This window comes from Perca fluviatilis, chromosome 7 (genome assembly GCF_010015445.1).
Source record: "Perca fluviatilis chromosome 7, GENO_Pfluv_1.0, whole genome shotgun sequence".
In the NCBI taxonomy this organism is placed as follows: Eukaryota; Metazoa; Chordata; class Actinopteri; order Perciformes; family Percidae; genus Perca; species Perca fluviatilis.
Window position 1 is genome coordinate 39122112 of NC_053118.1, and position 14170 is coordinate 39136281.

At 40.5% G+C, this 14170-nt stretch overlaps 1 protein-coding gene across 1 annotated transcript in view; it reads right to left on the reverse strand.

The window, feature by feature from the left end:
• Nucleotides 1–14170, reverse strand: part of LOC120562487 (sialoadhesin-like) — a gene marked incomplete at its 3' end in the record, with an annotated part of 35402 nt that overhangs the window by 14808 nt on the left and 6424 nt on the right. The gene's annotated exons all lie outside the window — the stretch shown is intronic.

Consider the following 14170-nt stretch of genomic DNA (forward strand, 5'->3'; position numbering starts at 1 on the left):
TTGCAGCTGTAATTCCATGTGTTACAAATGTGTACATGCATTGAAATGTTAGTTTATAGAATGGCACCAAAATGTTACTGAATCACTGCTGTGTTGATGAATAAAGGAAATAAGAAAACTATGTTGGGTGTACCAAATTCATTTGTGTGGAACCTGTTGACAAACTTTAATTATGTCAAAGTAAATAGTAAAACTTAAATTAGATGAAAACCTAAAGTTATCATTAACTGAACTTAAATTGATTATTTAATGACTACAAATGAGATATATGCTGAATTGACAAATGTAAAATATGTAGCCTGTACATTTATTATTTAGGTTAATATAACATAATTGACTTAATTCGGTTAAGCTTAAATATGTCTTGTTGATCAGAAGTAAAACATTTTAATTAGCTGAATTTACAATCATTGTGTTACTGTAACATAAGTTAGTTGAATTAACTGACGTTAATATTTTTGCTTTTAACTAACCGAATAAAAATACGTGGAACCGGTTGCCTTAATAAATTTAATTAAAGTCAATGATTGAATTTTTTCAGTGTGTGTGAAAGTGAAAAGAGAGAGAGAGATAGAAGAAGGAGGGAAAGCGCGATTTATGGAACAAACACTTAAAACCTTGATCTCTGGGGTAACGGGACTAACCGCTCTCTTCGTTTTACTCGAGATTCTCACTTAACGTGGCGTTATAGCAGAATCTGAGGTTTATTTAACGGTAAAGAGCGTTTATTCCCCGGCGCACTCTATGAGCGTGCAGCTGACTCAGCTTGTACAGTAATTTCTCCTCGGCAGGAGTATCGGCTACAGTTCAACACAACTTTCAACAATATCTGGATCAGTGATATTCTTCACAACAGCACATAGGACGCAGCGGTCCGATCACACATTAATAGTAAACAAAATAGCAATACCTTTTACACATTAATAAACACCCTAGTTCCCAAATCTGCCCAGAACTATAAAAGCCTCTTACTTTTTGGTGCACAGTCCGTTGCTTATCCGGCGGATTTTCCGGTGAACAGAACTGGGTTAACCTCTCGCCAGAGATTAACGGCCCGTACCGTCCAAGGCAGTGGAGCGGAAACACGGCCAAGTTGACTTGCAAGAAAACGCGTTGTCTCTTCTTCCTTGAGACGGGGCTGATTTACCCCTCTGCAGATTTGGTGTAATACGGGCTTCGTATTCACCAGGACCCTGTTGTATCACGAACGATACAAACGCCTCACTCGACCAGCGAATGATACACGTTGATTCTCGAACAGCGGTGAACGATGCGTCTCCTTGCGGCAAATGGATTACCTCGAAGAACCCCGGGCTGTGACCTCCGGCTACTTTTATCTCCCCTCCGCCGCCTGCTGGCGGCGAGTGGTGCGTTCAAGGAGCCGCGGCCAATCAGAAATCCCGAACTCAACGAAGGTGTGAGAATTCGTCGTTGCAGTTCTCAAGCCCTCCACCAGTCTGCCATTTTCCTCATGTCTTGGAGGGACAATCTCCATTTTGGAGGCTCCTTTGTTAGGAGTGAGGGGTCACAGGCTGGTGACTTCCCTACAGGCCGCTCTTTGGCCTCAGGGGAAGCTTCAGGCCTCACAGAATAGTCTTGATCATAACTGTTAGGTTCCAACAGTGTGTATTTTTGTGTATGTGTCCAGGATTCCAGTTTTGGATGGGCCAGACCAATTGTGGGTGGGCCTTAAATTAAAAACGTTATCAAATCACTGTTTAACCTAATACAAATGACTGATTAATATATTGTTATATTATATATATTATATGTGCTTACATAATAAAGATTGTAATAGCTTGATGCTCTTTAAATATGCTGTTGCATTGTAAAATGTTTCGGTGCAAAAGAAGGACCTATCCGCGATCGCTCTCCTTGGTTCTGACCAAATGAAGAGCGCTTTGGACTCTCCATTACCACCATACCTGGCTGTGCTATAGCGCATCTCTCCTAACCTAAGGCCTAGAGACTGTAAAAGTGGTCAGGAATCTAATATTTCCCCAAAACATAGTTTAGTTCTGCTCATATAACATGAGGCCGAATATTTCACAATTCTATTTAATTGTTTTAAGTTTTCAACAATACAGATCAACAACACTGCCCGACAGTTTCAATCAATACTCGGCCACAGAAGTTGTTCATTGACAACGTCATCTCTCATGTAAAACACGACTCAAGTTATTTCCTACCGAGACTTACTTCAGTGTGATGATTCATGTTATAGACATGTTTTATAAAAATAAATAAATCACAGCATCATTAACCATAACAAGAGAAAACCATGAGGGAAAAACAACTTGACAACAGTATCAAGCTGTTATAGAAATAGAATTGTGTCTGCAGCTCTGTAGCGAGTTATGAATCGATTATTTTAATCCATATAACTCATATAACGACATAATACAATACAGGCAGAGTAGCCTTCACATACCTTACTGTTATCATCTGGCGGTCCTACACAATTAAACTCCCTAAAGCAGAAGAAGTGACCGGATACTTTAGCATGGTTGAGTTGCGGGCTCATCCACAGAAGACATGATCCACAGGGCTCATATCATCCACTTGTGAGTCAGAGACAGAGGCACTAGCATCGGCGCTGGTCGCGTAGCCGGGCTAACCGCGCTAACCGCGCTAGCCGCGCTAGCATCCTGGGGTGGCAGATACAAAGATGTGCTAGGTGTTGTGGATCTCAGCTCTCCTTCATCTCCTGGTTGCAGCGATGACTCTGAGACCGCTCGGTCACGTTGCACATTGTCCTTTACTGGAAATGATTTTCACACTCTCAGATCACTTGGAGCTAGCCTAGCATACCGACAAGCTACATCCATCCCGAACCTCACTGTCTGCTGAACTTAAAAAAATAGACATGACCTGCTTTTTTAAATTGTTTTTGAAAACTAAACATTTAGACTATTTTAGCACAAATTATGAGATTATTTTTCAATTTTTAATAATTCTTCACCAAATTCTAATATTATTTATAATTTTTTTTTTTGAAGAAAATTTGTGGGTGGGCCTAGGCCTGTCAGGCCCACCCATAACGCCCTGCCTGGTGTGTGTGTGTGTATGTGTCTGTGTGTCTGTCTGTATTTTTGCGTGGGTGTGTTTGTTTGTGCGTGTGTGTCTTTGTGCGTGCATGTGTGTGTTTCTGTGTGTGTGTGTCTGTGTGTTTCCTCTCTCTCTCCTCTCTGAATAATGTGTGTATGAAGACCCGTGTTGAACGAGGGTAGTTGAAAATCCAAAAACAGCTAAAATCATACTCCTGCTTTTTGAAATGTATTTGTATTAATCCAAAAAACAACCAAAACTATACTTCTTCTTTTGACATTTACTAGATCAAGAACAGTTGAGACTTTATTTCTGCTTGTGACATGAGTTTAACCCAAAAACAGCTAAAATATATTTCTGCTCATGAAACTATAATACTGCTTTTGATTTTGGTTTGTGAGTGTTAATGTGCCTTTAAACTATATGATTGCTTAAAAATATAATCATGCTAAGCGTTGTGATACTGATATTGATATAAACATGCTTAGAGACATTTTAGTGTGAATTACTGTGTGAAGCTGCCTGTCTGACCCTGCAGTCGTGTAGAGGAAGTGTCTGCAAGAGGCCTCAGATGCATAAATTGCTTTGTGTAACTGTCTGTCTGAACCTGCACAGCTAGAAAGAGGAAGTGCTGTTGGGGCCCTGTATACATGCACTTGGGGGCTAGGCTCTGGGTGCACATAGGGGAGAAAAAGGTTACTGCATTGACCTAGTGATGAACTGAGCTGTTAGATTGTATGTTAGATAGCAAAATGCATATGCATATAGGAAATATCGTCATATGAAATGTTTCTACGTATATCCAACCTGATGCTTGCTTTAAGACTGTATTACCATGTAAGGTGAAACAAAGGTGGAAAAACACACCTCGATGTGATGGGGGGTTGATCCTCAAGAAATGTACATATAAAAATGGGTGCTGAGCCAAAAACTCTGGATCATGGGCAGATTTTCTGCTCTCTTGACCTAAACCCTTGCTGTAGGGACATCCTGTGTCTTGGAGCCTTTTTGAGTGATTGAACTTAGTTCATTTTTCCATTTATTCATTTCTTTTGCTTATTTGTTTTTTCTTGTTAACTTTTAGCTTTTAAAAAAAATAAAACCACCTGTGTTCGTCTTGAACAAGGTGACCCAAAAAACCTTGTGAGTCTTTTTTTGACGTTTTAGAAGACTTTTTTCCCTTTTTCCTTTTTCTACTTTTTCTCCACTTTACCCGTGTGAGCGGGGACACCCCGAAAGGGGAAGTGGTGGCCTCCTCTTTAACCGAGCGGTTTGCAGCGACCCCGGGGACCGACCTGACCAGCAGACCTTTGATCCTCCAGCTGAGAGGAAACCTCTGTGACCAAGGCAGAGGTAGCTGTCCGAGTGTGAGTAATCAATTGTAATTATTTGGTTGTAAAGATCTTCTGTGTGCTGTGTATTTCACATACGGGGGACATCTAGGTTGTCAATCAAAAGCCTCTTGTCTCGTCATCGGGTTTCCACCGTAGCGAGAACCCGTGAATGCGGGGGTGTGTGTGTCTCTTTAAAAATAATCTAAAAACCATAGGGAAGTATCTAAACTAATTCCTTTGAACCTGTTCATAATTTATAATATTATAACTTATAATATCTGAACCAATAATGTTTCAATACCTACAGTATTAACTATAGGGAAGTATCTGAAATAACTCCTTTAATATAGGCTTAACCATCCGCCCCGCTGACAGTATCTGTAACGGCTGTACGGCTGAAAAGGGCTTAGAGGGCGAGGGTTATCGGGGGGAGAAAGGGAGTTGGCTTTAAAAGAAAAAGTGATATTATGCCTCGATAACTGTCACATCGCTCCACACCCGTCAGCCTCTGTAGTTTTGGACTTGTGTAAAGGACATTGATTACTGGAGAGTAATCGATCAAACAAAGTCATGTTTGATTAAAAAGAAAAAAAAATAGATGCTTATTAGGGTTGGCATTGCGTTCTGATGCCTTGAAGGAGCTGATGGGAAAACATTTCACTCGAACTGTACTTCTACCATTTCATGTGACAAATGAAGTTGATAGGCCCATTTCTAGTTTCCCATGATGTACTATGGGAGCGCCCAGCTGGAGGGCAAAAAGAAGCAACGAGTCAGCTCAGCTTTTACCACACGGTAGCCAAAATATCACATAGTTGTTGTTCAATTAGATTCACAAACGGACGAGAGACGAGCCCGCTCTGTTCCTTTACAGAATCCCATGTCAAAAGGAAAACCCAGACATGAGGATGTTGTGCACATTAAACGTGCTGTACTAGCGGACTACACTGACCCAGAAACTAACCACGCATGCAACCAACGCCTGCTGTTGAGCTAACGTTAGCCGTATCGCCCATCTCTAGGGAGGGGTGTGTGTGTGTGTGTGTGTGTGTGTGTGTGTGTGTGTGTGTGTGTGTGTGTGTGTGTGTGTGTGTGTGTGTGTGTGTGTGTGTGTGTGTGTGTGTCTGTCATATTTTCTATCTGTGAATGTGTAGGGATGATGTCACACATGAACACAGTGTGCGTTTGTGCGCCAAAATCAACATCCCAGTTTCAACAGGATTGTCCCATCATGCAACACTGTGGGGACATCAACTTTATTGTGCATTAGATTTGCATAAAATGCAAACAATGCATACACAACAATTGTGCATCTAATGAGCGCATTAAATTAAGTTTGAATAATTTCAAAAATGTAAATAAAAGATCTGGTGTTTTTTATTTGTTCAAATAGTTTTATTTTTAAAAGGAGAAATGAACATAATATTATAGCTGATTCATAACTTTTCACCAAGACACACGCACACACATACAGACACACACACACACACATGCACACACACACACATGCACACACACATGCACACACACACGCATGCTCACAGACAAATAAAAATTTAAAATTTGATCTGCCATCATGGTGTGGTTTGTCTTCTGATGGTGCTGTCTACAGCGTTGTAGATGATGGAGTCCTCCACCTTCTCCTCCGTTCTGAAAATTAATAAATATCAAACAGAAGAAGAGTTTATTTATTTAATTTTTATTTAAGCTTTATTTAACCAGGAAGGCCGTTGAGAACAGGTTCTCATTTGCAACGGTCACCTGTCCAAGAAAAGCATAAGACAACGTGCAAGACAACAAATAGTTTCACAATTTTTTAAAAAAAAAAAAAAAAAAAAAAAAAAAAAAAAAAAAAAAAAAAAAAAAAAATAAATAAATATTTAAAAAACATCTAGTAGTGATGTAGATTAGTAATAACACAAAAGAGAGTGGGTAGTGTTTTAGATGGATAACAATATACATGAATAGACAGACTATATAAATGCTGAAATGTAGTAAAGAGTCACTATACAGTCATCAGAGAGAGGAAGAGAAAAACCTTCATATGATTCAGCATCAAAACTCTGCTCTCCACTACTTTAGTGACATGTGAATGCTCAAGTTCATTATTTTTTTAAAGTGTAACTTTGGGGTTTGTTTTTCAATCTGGACCCTATGTTCCCATGTTTGTGTGTCTGAGTGTCTGATGTGAACAACAATCTCTGAAACTGGTCCAGAATTAAACAAGAACCAAGCTGTAATGTAACCATACAGGACCAATGTTCAGCATCCCTTAGCTAAGTGTTTGACAACATTATGGAAAGGATCCCTACAGAGATAGACCTTTCAGTTAAAGATTAAGATCCTTTTAGTTTAACATGAAACAGCCTAGATACTGTCAGGGCACGCCCTCATACTCTGCTTCTGACTGGCTAGTAGTCCTTACCTAGGTACTGTAAGGGCACAGACAAAATGTTATGAAGGTAAAGTTGTAATGCACCGACAGTACATGCAAACAACTTTGTGGAGAGTGTGGAAGAGCTTTGAAACTTAACTTAACATTCAAAATTCTCTTTTCTTTCTAAATTTCTGTTTCTGCTAGCCATTCACAACGTTACCGCTGCATCTCTTCCTGACTTTACAAACTACGGAGCCCCCCTAGGCCTAAATCACAGAACGCGTGTTGTTAATCGCACGTCAAAAGATTTAGTGCTGTAAAGGGAATTTGCGTTAACTCGTTATTATCGCATCAATTTTGACAGCCATACTTTATATTTTAAAACAATAACACTGGGTTACAGATGGACAAAGTTTGAGTGCAAATTGTAATAAATATGGAATTAATATAATCTGAGCTGTATAACGAAGACAAAGACAGACAGATTTATTAAATTACCTTTTGCTGATGCAAGCGACCAGAACAACAGCGAAGAGAATCAGCAGGACCCCGACCACAAGACGAACGATCAGAAGCAAACCTCCTCCTGCAGAACACATCAGACATTATCAGGAGACAATGGTGAGATTACATAGCCTAGAAATCTAGACCACCCTAGTGGCAGCAAATGTAATCTGCAGCCAGGGTCCGTCTAGCAACTCTCCGTTGGCTTGCGACCTGGAAAAACCAAACTCTAGTCAGGCCAATCACATCGTGTATAGAGTGGGTGGGCGGGGCTTAACATAATGACAGCAGAGTTGTGACGGTTCCGTGTGAATTCCCTGCTACTTGAAAACAAAGAAGATGGCTGCTGCTGCTGGAGAACAGCCGTCTCTGGAATCGGCTTTGGCCGCGACTCTGGAAGACTTGGAGTTCAGCTTTTCTTTGAGAAAAGAACAAAGAATGGCTCTGAAGTCATTCTTAAAAAAGGAAGATGTGTTCACAGTTTAAAGTTGAATCTATCAACTAGTGTTGCTCTGGTTGGTTGTAGCACTATTCTATCATGTGCAGTAGGGCTGCAACGATTCTTCGAATAACTCGAATAATTCGATTACAAAAAATCCTCGAAGCAAAATTCTTTGCCTCGAACCTTCGTTAAATCAATGTAATTAATGTTGTACGGCTCACTGTGTTTCCGCATGGAGGATTATTACTAGCGCACAAGAGGTGTGTGCTTCTGCGGACACAACACAAGCACAGACAGTATATAAACGAGACTGACGGCCCAGATTACAAATGAAGGAAGACGAAAATAGCGAGGGTCTAAGAGGAGAGACAGGCGAGAGAAAACGAAAGAAAGTTTGGGATAATTTTAAGCTGCAAACATGCTGCTACATCACCTCTGTAACAAACCTCCAGTGTACTCATCCATTCCACGGAGCTAACCCGACACAAGGTAGCTAACGTCTGCTGCTCTCGTCCACCGCGCTGTTTACACAACTAGCCTACAGCATGCTACTCTGCTAATAGCGATGTTTTACACAACTAGCCTACAGCATGCTACTCTGCTAATAGCGATGTTTTACACAACTAGCCTACAGCATGCTACTCTGCTAATAGCGATGTTTTACACAACTAGCCTACAGCATGCTACTCTGCTAATAGCCAAGGTTTATACAACTAGCCTACAGCATGCTACTCTGCTAATAGCCATGTTTTACCAAGCTAAAACGAAAGCTGTCGGTTTGTAGTCTAACTACTTTTGCTTCTAATCTTTGGAAATGTAGCTGCGCGGAGACAAACGCGCTCCTCCCCCAGCATGGCTACTTAATATGCGTGAATGACGTCATCATGCATTCTTTATTCTTTCTCCTCACCATAGATATATCTATGCTCATCACTGTGTATTAGGCTTCTGAAAATGTGTCCCCCAGAACAGTGTAGTTGAGTAGCCCTGCTGTAAACCCTCTGGTTAGTGAACAGCTCTTTTGCATATCCAGTGCAAAGAGCCAGAGGCAAGAAGGGAATGGGGTGAAAAATATTAACATTTGGGCCACCAAAAATGTACTATTGTAATGTATTTTTTTTTTTAAGGGTCTTGGAATTTGTCAATAAAAAATGTTGCTTTTTCTAAAAAAGGAAACCTGTCTTTTGTGTATATATACAAGCCACAGGTTTCCTTTTTTTTAGTAAACAGCAATAATAAATATTTACTATTGCTGTTTACTAATTTTTACTAAAATTACTCGATTAATCGATGGAATAATCGGTAGAATATTCGATTACTAAAATAATCGATAGCTGCAGCCCTAATGTGCAGAGAGAATTTGAAAGACTGTTTATCCTGCCTCTCTGATTGAGCCCTGACCAATGGTGAGTTCCCAGACTCAACATCTGGATGTGGGTCTGGCTGGTCAGGCTAGCGATTACAGTCAGAGGGAACCACTTTAACCTTGAAGCATTTAACGTCATGTTGCTCTGTAACAATCTGACATGTTAGCTTCAGCTGCTTTATAAGAGGATAATATGTCAGATGTTCACAGACTGTTCTGCTGCACAACAAGCAGTCAAATAGACCAATCACTGCAGGTTTAAAGCTTTAGTGCTTCAACTTTTTGATATTCATGAACGTCTGTTACATTCAAGCCAAATTAGCTGCTACACAGCAACAAAGGGGTACATGATCACAGAAAGCTTGTATCATGTGGATGCACCGACAGTGTTGTTGTCATTACTTAGAATTTCTCAATGGGGCGACAGAAACTACGTACTATAGCTTTAAGGTGGTTTAGATTCAGTTTGTAGTTTATATAGACAGACTTGTTGAGTTTGGATCTGGTCTGAAAATGTTTTCAGATAAAAACTGATCAAACTAACCTTCCTCGTCAGTCTCCACAAGCAGGCTGTACGGCACTGAGAGGGTGCGGTTGTTCTTCTTCAAGAAGTGTGTGTGTGTGTCTGTGTATGTGTGCGAGAGTCTGAGTGTGTGCGTATGTGTGTGTGTCTGTGTGTGTATGTGTGTGCATGTGTTTGTGTCCGAGTCTCTTGCTGTTCCTTGAGATGCTCTTACCTTCGACTCTGACTCTCACTCCTGATTGGCCAGTAAAAGTTGCTCTGAGATCATTAGTTTCCACTCTGAAGCGATGCCAGACTTTTGTTTATGGATTTTTCGTCAGCTTTTAATACTAACCACATATTTTAGCTTGGAAACTGCGTACCTATTTTAATCTAGATGTACATTTTGTCGGCTGGATTGTAGATTTTTTAACATGTAGATCTCAGAGGCTTAGGGTTAATGACTCTCTGTCAGGACAGCGCTCCTCTCCCATTGGCTCTCCTCAGGGCTGTGTCCTGTCCCCGTTGCTGTACATACCTTTACACCAATGACTGTAGAAGACAGCATGAGAACAGGCCCATTCTGAAGTTAGCTGATGACACGATCATCATTAGGCTGATCTGTAAAGATGAATCTGAGCATGGGCCAGTGGTAGATGAGCTTGTCCAAGGCATTTCTTCAATTGAAAATTATGTCCTTATTTTATAAATCTTTTATTGAATCGGTTCTTACTTTTGCCATGATTGATTGGTACGGTAACCTGAACATCACGGACAAAAACCACCTCAGCCATATTGTAAAGGTGGTGTTGTGGCAAAATATGATAAATCTGGTTTTTAATTGAATTATGGGGACATATACAATGTGTATCATGTGATATAGATAGGAGATGTCAAGTGTCTGCCTGGTGGGAGTCACAGACTTTCTCTGTCTTAGTGCTTCCTGCGGCTGCCTTCCTCACTGCTACACAGAGACTCTCCCCCCTCGTGCAGTCCTCAGTTGCTGATGTGTAGCTGCAGTCATCCACAGATAGTCTGCCGCGATACAGTCGCTAACAGCCGCAGTGGTCTACCACTGAAGCAGCCGCGTTAGCTGCAGATGGCCTGCTGCTGTATAGTCCACACCAAACGCCTTAAGCAGAGGCATTCAAAATGCAAGATCAGCTAAATGACTTCATCTAGTGGAAAATCCCCAGGAAGAGGTGGTCTTAAGTGTAAGGGTGGCCTAAAAAGTAGCCAATTGAAGTTTTACACGCGTGATCTGAAGGTGATCATTGGAGCGCTCCTCAGGAGGAGGGTCACTATTTTGGATGATATAAGGCGAATTTAGACAAAGGAATCTTTAGCAAGCTTACCGGTACTTGCTCTGGGTTTCTGTGAGTTGGCAAAAATCTAATCTCCAGGTCCATTATAACATCTATAAAGAGAGACTTCGCATTTATAATTTGGAACTAAGGAATGCAAGGCGGTCCTTTTTCTCTGACATTATTGCCAGAAACAATAATAATTCACGTGCTATGTTTGCTACTGTTGATAGATTAACAAACCCTCCAGTACCAGTAGCATCTGAACTGTTGTCTACCAAGGCTTGCAATGACTTTGCCTCCTTCTTCACAGACAAAATTCAGAAAATTAGACAAACAGTCAGTGCTTCCATATCAAGTACAGGATATGTGTTGTCACAGTGTTCACACAAAAAAAATCCAATATGACACAATTTCATACAATCAACCATAACAACCTGGAAGACATTATATCTGAAAACCTCCTCCTGTTGCCTTGATATTCTACCAACGGGTGTTTTCAAAAATGTTTCGAATGGTTTGGCTTCTGATCTTCTACAGATTGTAAACACATCTCTGCTCTCAGGTATCTTCCCACAGTCCCTGAAAACTGCGGTCATCAAGCCACTCCTAAAAAAGAGAAATCTAGATACGACACTAATGAGCAACTATAGGCCAATATCAAACCTTCCATTTTTAAGTAAAATCATAGAAAAAGCGGTTTTTCAACAACTCAACCTTTTCTTATTGCTAAACAACAGTTTTGATGCCTTCCAGTCAGGTTTTCGACCACACCACAGCACTGAGACGGCTCTTGTTAAAGTCTTTAATGACATCCACTTAAACACAGATAGTGGCAAAATTTCAGTCTTAGTATTGATCTCAGTGCTGCATTTGATACGGTAGACCATGACATATTGCTTGACCGATTGGAAAACTGGGTTGGTCTTTCTGGCTCAGTACTAAAGTGGTTTGAATCCTATTTAAAGAATAGGGACTACTTTGTGTCTATAAGTAATTATACATCTGAGCATACAAATATGATGTGCGGAGTTCCCCAAGGCTCAGTTCTGGGGCCTCTTCTGTTCAACATCTACATGCTTCCACTGGCTAAGATTATGGAAAACAACAAAATAAGTTACCATAGTTATGCGGATGACACATAAAATTACATAACCTTATCGCCAGGAAACTATAGCCCAATACAACAATTAAATATGTGCATTGGACAAATTAACGACTGGATGTGCCAGAACTTTCTTAAATTAAATGAAGAAAAAACGGAGGTGGTTGTTTTTGGAGCAAAAGAGGAACGATTGAAAGTCAGCTTGCGACAATGTTAAAACAACAGACAAAGCCAGAAATCTTGGTGTAGTCATGGACTCAGACCTGAATTTTTAAAAGCCACATTAAGACAATTACAAAATCAGCCTATTATCACCTTAAAAATATATATCAAGGGTTAAAGGACTTATATCTCAGTAGGATTTGGAAAAAATTGTCCATGCTTTTGTCTTCAGTAGACTTGACTGCTGTAATGGTGTCTTTACAGGTCTTCCCAAAAATCAATCAGACAGCTGCAGCTGATTCAGAACGCTGCTGCTCGAGTCCTCACTAAGACCAGGAAAGTGGATCATATCACTCCAGTACTGAAGTCTCTACACTGGCTTCCTGTGCCTCAAAGAATTGATTTCCAAAATACTTTTGCTGGTTTATAAATCACTAAACGGTTTAGGGCCAAAATACATTTCTGATCTGCTACTACACTATGACCCACCCAGACCTCTCAGGTGGTCTGGGACAGGTCTACTTGTTGTCCCCAGAGTCAGAACTAAAAAGGGGGAAGCAGCGTTCAGTTTTTATGCTCCACATATTTGGAACAAACTCCCAGAAACCTGCAGGTCCGCTTCAACTCTCAGTTCTCTTAAATCCAGGCTGAAGACATATCTTTTTGATGTTGCCTTTCTTTAAATAACCTATTTTTAACTGCTCTTTCTTTAAAATTCTTATACTGCACTGTACATTTTATTCTTGTCTTTTAATGCTTTGAAATTGTTTTTAATTGTTTTCTAACTGTTCTTTAATGTTTCATGTAAAGCACTTTGAATTGCCTTGTTGCTGTATTGTGCTATATAAATAAAGCTGCCTTGCCTTGCCTAGCTTTTGTGCACATTAAAACTTCTTTTTCACATCTGACTCTGACTCTGCGTGGATTTTCTGAGACCTCGGTTTGGGACTTTTTCATACTTTGAAGAGAACTTGAAGAGAAGTTGACAAAGAGCAGCTGGCGATAAGGTCGCTCCTATAAATCTGGCCTTGAACCACAGACCTATATTTCTGTTTCAACAATGGCTGGCAAAGTGACAGGTTTCCCACAGTCCCCCTTGATAGTTATCTTTGACCAGCAAGAACTCCGCAAGGCCCGGTCTATATTAGACTGTACAGACCCCCCCCCCCCTTCACTCTGAGTTCAAAATACTCCCCTCAAGTTGTAGATTTAGAGTACCTCGGTTCAAGAGCAATAGGAGTAAAAACTCCTTTGTCCCATGTGCAATAACTCAGCTTATTTAGCACATGTAATGTAGTACTTTTTTGTTTTTGTTTTTAGAGATTGCTCCAGTGGTGATGAATTGTGTTGTGTGTATTACATACAGGAAACCTTTCTTGTACTCATGTCTTTGTATTGTTGCCTTGTCTATTTGTATGTTGCTTGAAGGTGTTTCTTTTTTATCTTTCACTCCTGACTGCAGATCAAGTTTCCCAAGTTTCCCATTTGGGATAATGTGACTGAACTGAACTGAACTGACTACACACTACAGCTTTAAGGTGGTTTTACTGTTTTAGATTCAGTTTGTAGTTTCTATAGACAGACTTGTTGAGTTTGGATCTGGTCTGAAAATGTTTTCAGATAAAAACTGATCAAACTAACCTTCCTCGTCAGCCTCCACATGCAGGCTGTACGGCTCTGAGAGGGTGTGCTCATTCTTCTTCAAACCACAGGTGTAGTTCCCAGAATCCTTTGCAGTCAGATAGCTGAGATGGAGGGCGGGGCCAGTCTCTGAGAGGGCGGAGCCATCTCTGAACCAGCTGACCTCCAGTTGGTGGATAGAGCAGATTGTGGTGCAGTACAGTGTGACTTCTTCTCCTCTTTTAAACTCTCCAACATCTCTGGAGCTTCTTATCACCATCTGATCACCATCTAAAATATATTTACAGTGTTAGTTAAAACATTATATTAGATTGAGTCTCTATCAGCCATCTACAATCAAGCACAGTACTTCAACCCCGGCCCAACAGACCATCTCCGCTGAATC